This window comes from Microcaecilia unicolor, chromosome 14 (assembly GCF_901765095.1).
Source record: "Microcaecilia unicolor chromosome 14, aMicUni1.1, whole genome shotgun sequence".
Classification (NCBI taxonomy): Eukaryota; Metazoa; Chordata; class Amphibia; order Gymnophiona; family Siphonopidae; genus Microcaecilia; species Microcaecilia unicolor.
In genome coordinates, this window is record NC_044044.1 from 730,843 (window position 1) to 740,390 (window position 9,548).

A 9,548-nucleotide genomic window follows, 5' to 3' on the forward strand; every position below is an offset into this window, starting at 1 on the left:
GACCTTCCCAGGGCCTTCGCCACAGTTACCCAGGGCTTTCGCTCCACCTACCCAGAGCTACCAGGTACTTCTTAGCCAAGATCAGCTTTCCTTCTAATAAGTTCTGGGAGAAGAGGATATTTCTCTGGTAAGTGAACAAATTTTGCTTGTGCTTTCGGAACTTGAAGATTGGGGTTTAAAGGAGGAACTGTAAGTTAGTGATAGGCTGATATCCTTAATACTTTAGCAAGTTTTAAATTACGGAAAAACTCAAAAAACACTAAGATGGAGTCAGCAGTCCAGCAGCGAGAGGGGTGCTATCCAGTCTTTTGCATTGAGTGTCACATGTATGATTATCTCCCAATTGGTGAGGTGTCATTTGTGTGTGCCCGATGCAAAGAGCTCCTAGCTCTCAGAGAACGTGTCCGTTCTCTTGAGGCTAGAGTAGCAGACTTGATGGAGCTGAGGGAGACAGAGAGGTACATAGAGGAGACCTACAGGGATGTTGTAGAGAAGTCCCACCTCCAGTCAGGTAGCCCCTGTGCTACCTTGGAGGAGGGAGGTCTCCTAGAAGGAGAGCATCACCCTGGTGAAGTAGGAAGTACTCCTGTAGCCAGGACCTGCCCACCAGGGGATGTACTATCCTTTCACACCGAGGATATATCTCCAAATATTGCCCGGGAGGGAAAGGTTAGGACAGCTGTTGTACTTGGTGATTCGATCATTAGGCATATAGATAGCTGGGTGGCTGGTGGACGTGAGGATCGCCTGGTGACTTGCCTGCTGGGTGCGAAGGTGGCGGACCTCACGCGTCACCTAGATAGGATTTTATATAGTGCTGGGGAGGAGACGGCTGTCTTGGTACATGTGGGTACTAATGACATAGGAAAATGTGGGAGAGAGGTTCTGGAAGCAAAATTTAGGCTCTTAGGTAGAAAGCTGAAATCCAGATCCTCCAGGGTAGCATTTTCTGAAATGCTACCTGTGCCACGCGCAGGGCCCAAGAGACAGGCAGAGCTCCAGAGTCTCAATGCGTGGATGAGACGATGGTGCAGGGAGGAGGGCTTTAGATTTGTTAGGAACTGGGCAACATTCTGGGGAAGGGGGAGCCTATTCCGAAAGGATGGGCTCCATCTTAACCAGAGTGGGACCAGGCTGCTGGCATCGGCGTTTAAGAAGGAGATAGAGCAGCTTTTAAACTAGAAATGGGGGGAAGGCCGACAGTCGCTCAAAAGAGCATGGTTCGGGATAAGGTATCTTTCAAAGATATCACCATAACAGGGAAGATAGAGTATCCTGATAGTGAGGTTGCAAAAGAGATTGTAGTAGATCGGGTATCCTTAAATAACAATAAAAATCAGACAAAAGATTGCCAATTAATACTGTCAAGTACTAAGCATGATGTACTTAGGAACAACAAACATAGTTTGAAATGTCTATATGCGAATGCCAGGAGCCTAAGAAATAAGATGGGGGAGTTAGAATATATTGCACTAAATGAAAAATTAGATATAATAGGCATCTCTGAGACCTGGTGGAAGGAGGATAACCAGTGGGACACTGTCATACCGGGGTACAAATTATATCGTAGTGATAGGGTGAATCGGATTGGTGGAGGGGTAGCATTGTATATTAACGAGAGCCTTGAATCAAATAGATTGAAAATTCTGCAGGAAACAAAACACTCCTTGGAATCACTGTGGATTGAAATTCCATGTGCAAAGGGGAAAAGGATAGTGATAGGAGTGTACTACCGTCCGCCTGGCCAGGACGAACAGACGGATGCGGAAATGTTAAAGGAAATCAGGGACGCAAACAAACTGGGCAACACAATAATAATGGGGGATTTCAATTACCCGCATATAGACTGGGTTAATGTAACATCTGTACACGCAAGGGACATAAGATTTCTTGATGAAATCAAGGACAGCTTCATGGAACAGCTAGTTCAGGAGCCGACAAGAGAAGGAAAAATACTAGACTTAGTCCTTAGTGGTGCTCATGATCTAGTGCAGGGGGTAACGGTACGAGGGCCGCTTGATAACAGTGATCATAATATGATCGGTTTTGATATTGGCATTGAAGGAAGTGAAACTAGGAAATCAAGTACGCTAGCGTTTAACTATAGAAAAGGTGATTACGACAAAATGAGAAAAATGGTGAAAAAAAGACTGAAAGGAGCAGCTCGCAGAGTAAAAAACTTGCGTCAGGCGTGGATGCTGTTTAAAAACACCATCCTGGAGGTTCAGAACAAATATATTCCACGTATTAGAAAAAAGGGAAAAAAGACTAAACGTCAGCCGGCGTGGCTAAACAGTAAGATAAAGGAAGTCATTAGAGCCAAAAAACAATCCTTCAGAAAGTGGAGAAGAGAACCAACTGAAAGTAACAGGATAGATCATAAGGAATGCCAAGCCAAATGCAAAGCGGAGATAAGGAGGGCAAAAAAGGACTTTGAGAAGAAATTAGCGTTGGAAGCAAAAATACATAGTAAAAATTTTTTTAGATACATTAAAAGCAGGAAACCGGCCAAAGAGTCGGTTGGGCCGCTGGACGAAAATGGTGTTAAAGGGGCGATCAGGGAGGACAAAGCCGTAGCGGAGAAATTAAATGAATTCTTTGCTTCGGTCTTCACCGAGGAGGATTTGGGGGGGACACCGGTGCCGGAAAGAATATTTGAAGCGGGGGAGTCGGAGAAACTAAACGAATTCTCTGTAACCTTGGAGGATGTAATGGGTCAGTTCAGCAAGCTGAAGAGTAGTAAATCACCGGGACCTGATGGTATTCATCCCAGAGTATTAATAGAACTAAAAAATGAACTTGCGGAGCTACTGTTAGAAATATGCAATCTGTCCCTAAAATCGAGTGTAGTACCGGAAGACTGGAGGGTAGCCAATGTTACTCCGATTTTTAAGAAGGGTTCCAGAGGAGATCCGGGAAATTATAGACCGGTGAGTCTGACGTCGGTGCCGGGCAAGATGGTGGAGGCTATTATTAAGAATAAATTGCAGAGCATATACAAAAACATGGACTGATGAGACAAAGTCAGCACGGATTTAGTGAAGGGAAGTCTTGCCTCACCAATCTAATGCATTTTTTTGAGGGGGTAAGCAAACATGTGGACAATGGGGAGCCGGTTGATATTGTATATCTGGATTTTCAGAAGGCGTTTGACAAAGTGCCGCACGAAAGACTCCTGAAGAAATTGCAGAGTCATGGAATCGGAGGTAGGGTATTATTATGGATTAAGAACTGGTTGAAAGATAGGAAGCAGAGAGTAGGATTGCGTGGCCAGTATTCTCAGTGGAGGAGGGTAGTTAGTGGGGTCCCGCAGGGGTCTGTGCTGGGTCCGTTGCTTTTTAATGTATTTATAAATGACCTAGAGATGGGAATAACTAGTGAGGTAATTAAATTCGCCGATGACACAAAATTATTCAGGGTCGTCAAGTCGCAGGAGGAATGTGAACGATTACAGGAGGACCTTGCGAGACTGGGAGATTGGGCGTGCAAGTGGCAGATGAAGTTCAATGTTGACAAGTGCAAAGTGATGCATGTGGGTAAGAGGAACCCGAATTATAGCTACGTCTTGCAAGGTTCCGCGTTAGGAGTTACGGATCAAGAAAGGGATCTGGGTGTCGTCGTCGATGATACGCTGAAACCTTCTGCTCAGTGTGCTGCTGCGGCTAGGAAAGCGAATAGAATGTTGGGTGTTATTAGGAAGGGTATGGAGTCCAGGTGTGCGGATGTTATAATGCCGTTGTATCGCTCCATGGTGCGACTGCACCTGGAGTATTGTGTTCAGTACTGGTCTCCGTATCTCAAAAAAGATATAGTAGAATTGGAAAAGGTACAGCGAAGGGCGACGAAAATGATAGTGGGGATGGGACGACTTTCCTATGAAGAGAGGCTGAGAAGGCTAGGGCTTTTTAGCTTGGAGAAGAGACGGCTGAGGGGAGATATGATAGAAGTGTATAAAATAATGAGTGGAATGGATCGGGTGGATGTGAAGCGACTGTTCACGCTATCCAAAAATACTAGGACTAGAGGGCATGAGTTGAAGCTACAGTGTGGTAAATTTAAAACGAATCGGAGAAAATTTTTCTTCACCCAACGTGTAATTAGACTCTGGAATTCGTTGCCGGAGAACGTGGTACGGGCGGTTAGCTTGACGGAGTTTAAAAAGGGGTTAGATAGATTCCTAAAGGACAAGTCCATAGACCGCTATTAAATGGACTTGGAAAAATTCCGCATTTTTAGGTATAACTTGTCTGGAATGTTTTTACGTTTGGGGAGCGTGCCAGGTGCCCTTGACCTGGATTGGCCACTGTCGGTGACAGGATGCTGGGCTAGATGGACCTTTGGTCTTTCCCAGTATGGCACTACTTATGTACTTATGTACTTATGTACTAACCACTTGCCTGACCAATATTCTGTATATTAGGATGTGTTACCAAATATCATTACTTTTCTGTCTTCGATTTCACAAGCAATCTTAGTCAGAAGAGGGGAGGGTAATGATAGCCCTGCCCCTGCCACCAGTCATCCAAAAGCTCTCAAAGTTGGAGATTTGGTTCACCGGAAGTACTACACCCCTATTTATGTAGGACCCTTCCAAATTAGTCAAGTTACAAGACTACACTTCCTGGGTCCACCTAAAAGACATCTGCATCTACAAGGCTCCTGATTCAGTCCCTTTCAAGCCATCCCCACCAGCTCAGCAGTTACCACTGGTTCTGCAGCCTCCGCCACCACTTCAAGTTGATGGACTAAAAGAACATTATCCAAGACTTCTCACTCCCATGATCAAGCATCTGACAACCACAGATATTACCTTACAGGAAGAAATCACCTTACCTGAACGGAACATTGCCCGTCAAAGCGAGCCCACCGCTGCACTTGCCATCTTTCCAGTGGAACCGTGTGACGCAAGTACAACATTTTGCTCTGACACTCAGAGCAACTCACAAGAGGACACTGTACTTTGTACACCAAAGACTGTGTTGGGACTTGTTGTGCTTATATCACTCCTAATTTTGGTTTTGAGACTGATCTATTATACATTTGAAAAGATTCACAGGTTTCTTCAGTATACTCATTAATGCTACCTAGACAAATGTTAGACTGCTATTGAATTTCTTGTTACTGTACTCTTGCCTACCTTCTCTATCCTTACTGTTACTTGACTCCTATATTTTCCCTGTTTAATTATCCTGACTTAGGGAGGCATTTCCCACTGCATGACTCAGGCCGACACCCCCCCAACCCCTATCTTGGGCCTCAATCACAAGAATCCACCCTAGGTACCCCAACAGTAGACTTACTCTATTTTAATTGAAACCCTGTATCTAATCATTACTTGCCTTTTTAATTCTGTTTAATTCTATTATTCCTAACAATACAAATCATCGTTTGTTTTGTTTTTTCTTTTGGCTTTACATTTCATACTTTTTGCATTACACCTGCCTGGCTATCAAATGGCTGGTGCTCACTCTAATGAGCCTCTGAATGGTGCCTGTCCCACTCACCCCCTAAATTGGGATCCTGGAATGGATGATGATCCTAACTCAGACCCTTTAACTAGATTTTATATCTTGTGTTACCCTTTATTTGATACATGGACTACTGGATCTAATAGGTCCGTGTATGATAACTTTGAAATTTTCCAGGGATGTGGACAAATTAAAATTGAACAGATTACACATCCAATAATCAGACTCTCTACCGGAGACCCTGTATATTTTTGGTATGCCACGTATAACATTGTTCAAATTGGGTGGCATCCTTGGTTTTTCATCCGGAAAATTGGAAATAGATATATTGAAATTTATAAACTCTTCTCCACATACGGTTTAACAGGTGCCGAGTACCTCTATTGTCACTATAAATGCTATAGGAGTGTCAAGAGGGGTACTTGATCAATTTAAAGCCAGAAACATTGTTGTACTTACATTCCCAATAATACTGACAGTGATGATTCTGTTATAAAGGCATTACAAGACCTTTTTGCCTTAGCCAACAAAATTAGCTACTAAATCAGGTGTTGATACTGGTGTCTGGTGCATCATTCCCTATGTCCAGAGGTTTGTCTTAAGCCTCCTTGTTACTACTCTCAGTACAAAACAAACTACATTTCCACCATAAATTTTGTGTAGGACTACTGCTGTTTATTTTACTCTTATTACCTGTAACGCAAGTATACCTCTTTTATTAAGGAAGATTTATTCTGCTTATGCTGTTCAACTGAACTATCATATGTTTCTTTCCAGTTTGTTATATTTTGCCAATTTGTATAGACAGGTTTAGATTGGGTTTTCTCTTATTTTAAAACTGTTGTACCTTTCATCACTGGACCTCAAATAGTAACTAAGCAGACTGTTCTCTACTGTTGATGATTTCTCAGTCATCAAAAGAGAAATGTATTGATTTGCTTCATTTTCTGTACAAAGGAAGAAGAAGATTGTGTTCCTATGTATTTCCCAAAAACACTATAACTCAACAGTGCCTTCATATACGATCTAGAGCTATTACACTCAGAGTTTTGCCATTATCTTGCCCATAATTATAAAACTACTGCAGGTTAAACAGTGCAACACTCATAATTATAATGCTCTTGAGTTTGCAGTAGTTATTCATTATTTGGCCAATATTAATCCTTTTTAAATGCTAAAATGAAATATTTGCTCCCTATTAACACCAATTTAAGCTATATTTACTTAATCAAAGTTTGACTAATGATCAGCTTTGTAACAATGATATATTAGTTGATTGCAATCATATGCACTCAACCTTTTTGATTCCACTGTATGACTCTTAGACTTAATTGACTTCACATGTTTCCAAGTCTCGCTCCGCCCTGGAGGGGTAGTTGTAGGATAGTTAGGCTCCTTGGGTTGGTTATGGTAAATGGGGAATCCCAATGCTGCATTTCATCCAGCATATAATTATGTATTCACATGCTGACTCACATGCCTCGTCCCATATTGTGCCAGAGCACCCCTGTCACCTCAGATATATACATCCCCCCCACAGGACTCTAAGAGCCCTCTGGAAAGGACGGCCACACCCACTAGTAGTCATGTGTGCCGGCCCTTTGGAGGTCCGGCAAGAGGGGAATGTAGAAATATGCTAGCACTTGCTCTCAGTAAACTACAGGCCAATGGCTCAGGCTAACGAGCTGGGCCTCTTAAAATCAAAAATCATCTCTGATACAAAATATATTTCACTGTAGCAAGTGCTGAAATGAGGTGATTGAGAACTGTCAAGGGAGGGGGCATTTGCTCTTGTCCACAATCCTGGGACTGGCACCTGCGAGAAGTCATGAGCAAAGATGTTTTGATTAAAATGAAAGATAGTAGAGGGTCAGATGCAAGTAGAGGGAGGGGGAGCTGAGGAGAGCAAAATGACCTGTGAAGTCATCTCACAGATGAACTCTGAACATATCTTGTTTATACTTAGAGCTTGAGAACTTGTGAAGTCATTTCTTATCAACTGATAAGGGCCAAGAGCCCTGGTGACAAAGCTAGTGTCCATTGGAATCAATGGGGCCAAAATAGTATAAAAGGAGCAGTCTGAAGGGTATTAGATCAGAAGACTTCCGAAGACTCCAGAAGGCCAGAGAGAGAGAGAGAGAGAGAGAGAGAGAGAGAGAGAGAGAGAGAGAGAGAGAGGACATGTCATGTAATGCTGTTCCACCATATGACTGCCTGATTTGCTTGTACTACATTTGGGTGAGATACTGTTGCTAATAAACTATCTTATTATATCTACTGGATCCTGGGCTCCTTTCTAATTGGGGAGGTTGCTACTGCCTAGACTGTGTAACACTGTCATGTGTAACTACAAGGTTGGGGTAATTAAGTATTTAGAGGGGATATGCAGTTCCTGCCTGGCTAGTAGAAAGCCCGTGGCTCCGCTGCCCAAATGGAGATGGCAGACCTAATAAATAAACATGAGAGATTAGGAGGTATTCCTGTGTAATGTCTTGTGTACCAGAGAAAGGATTTTAAAGGTGATTCTATGTGAGACTAGTAAGCCTTCTCTTTTCCCCTTCCCCCCACAGTTCAGCATCTATCTATCTATCTATCTATCTATCTATCCTTTTCATTCCTATGATCCACCGTTTCCCTTTTCCTCTCTCTGTTCCCCTCTCCCCAGTCCAGCATCTCTCCTCTATCTTCTCCTTTTATTCCAGCAACTTCCTGGCCTTTTCCCCTCTCCTAGTTGAATATCTACTCTTATATTGCTGTAGGGTTACCATATGGCTCCAGAAAAAGGAGGACAGCTTGATCCAGTCTGGGATTTGCTTCCATTGAAAGCAATGGAAGTAAAACCTAGACTGGCTCAATCTGTCCTCCTTTTTCTGGAGCCATATGGTAACCCTATATTGCTGCTACCATAACCAACATGAAAAATACAATGCAACCTGTGTGCTGCCAGTCTGACAAATTGCATCGGTAGGGGGGAAATGCACTGGACATTTAGCATGCAGGCACAGGTTCAAAGCTCTGTGCTTTTTATTTATTTACTAGTAACAGAGGTCCGTTTCTGGAGCAAATGAAACGGGCGCTCCTACCTACCGACCCCTTTGTTGTTCTGACGTTATTGCTCCACACCTCCTGAACGCACCGTACGCCATTGCTCCGCCCTCGGTGTGTGATGCCATTGCTCCGCCCTCGACGTCATCATGTTTGACGCGAGGGCGGGGCCCCGAGACTTGGCAATTTCGGTGGCTTCACCACCACAAACCCTTCGAACCCGTCTTGAAGGAAGTGACATGACGTCAGTGTCTTCAGAACGCTGAGGGTGAGTTTTATTATATAGGATTTTTATAATGTAGAGGGGCATAATCGAATGTCGCCGGCCAAATAGATCGCCAGCGATCTATGTTGGCAGCGGCGCTACAGCTGGCTGGAACCGTATTATCGAAAAAGATGGCTGGCCATATTTTTTGTCGATAATATGGTTTAGCCCGGCCAAATGCCGTGGAGTTCTCCGGGTTTGAGATGGCCGGGTTTGTTTTTCAGCAATAATGGAAAGTTATGTCGGCCATCTCAAACCCCGGCCAAATTCAAGGCATTTGGCCGTGTGAGGAGCCAACATTTTTAGTGCACTGGCCCCCCTGACATGCCAGGACATCAACCAGCCACCCTAGGGGTCACTGCGGTGGACTTCAGAAAACCTCCCACGTGCATAGCTCCCTTACTTTGGGAGCTGAGCCCCCCAAACCCACTACCCACAAATGTACTGCACCCACTAAAATTGCTCCATGGAACTGCATACAGCCTCAAGGACTTATTGCTGCTGTATAACGTTGGCACACCAGTTCACACCTGAAGACTAATCTCTCTGAAAAAGTCCTTTCTTGAAATAACCACGTTTACTCACAGTTAACTGCAGATCAGAGGTTGTGCCCCACTGGCAAAGAGTCCCCTGGTACTAAGATTAGCAGTAGGTCACAGCTGGCACAATGGTGTACAATGCCCTCTTTCAGCACCATTCAAGGTAAGAACTACGTTCTCTAACGTGGGTAACACAGGAAAGGGAACTAAAACTGGCTTACAAAAATGGCC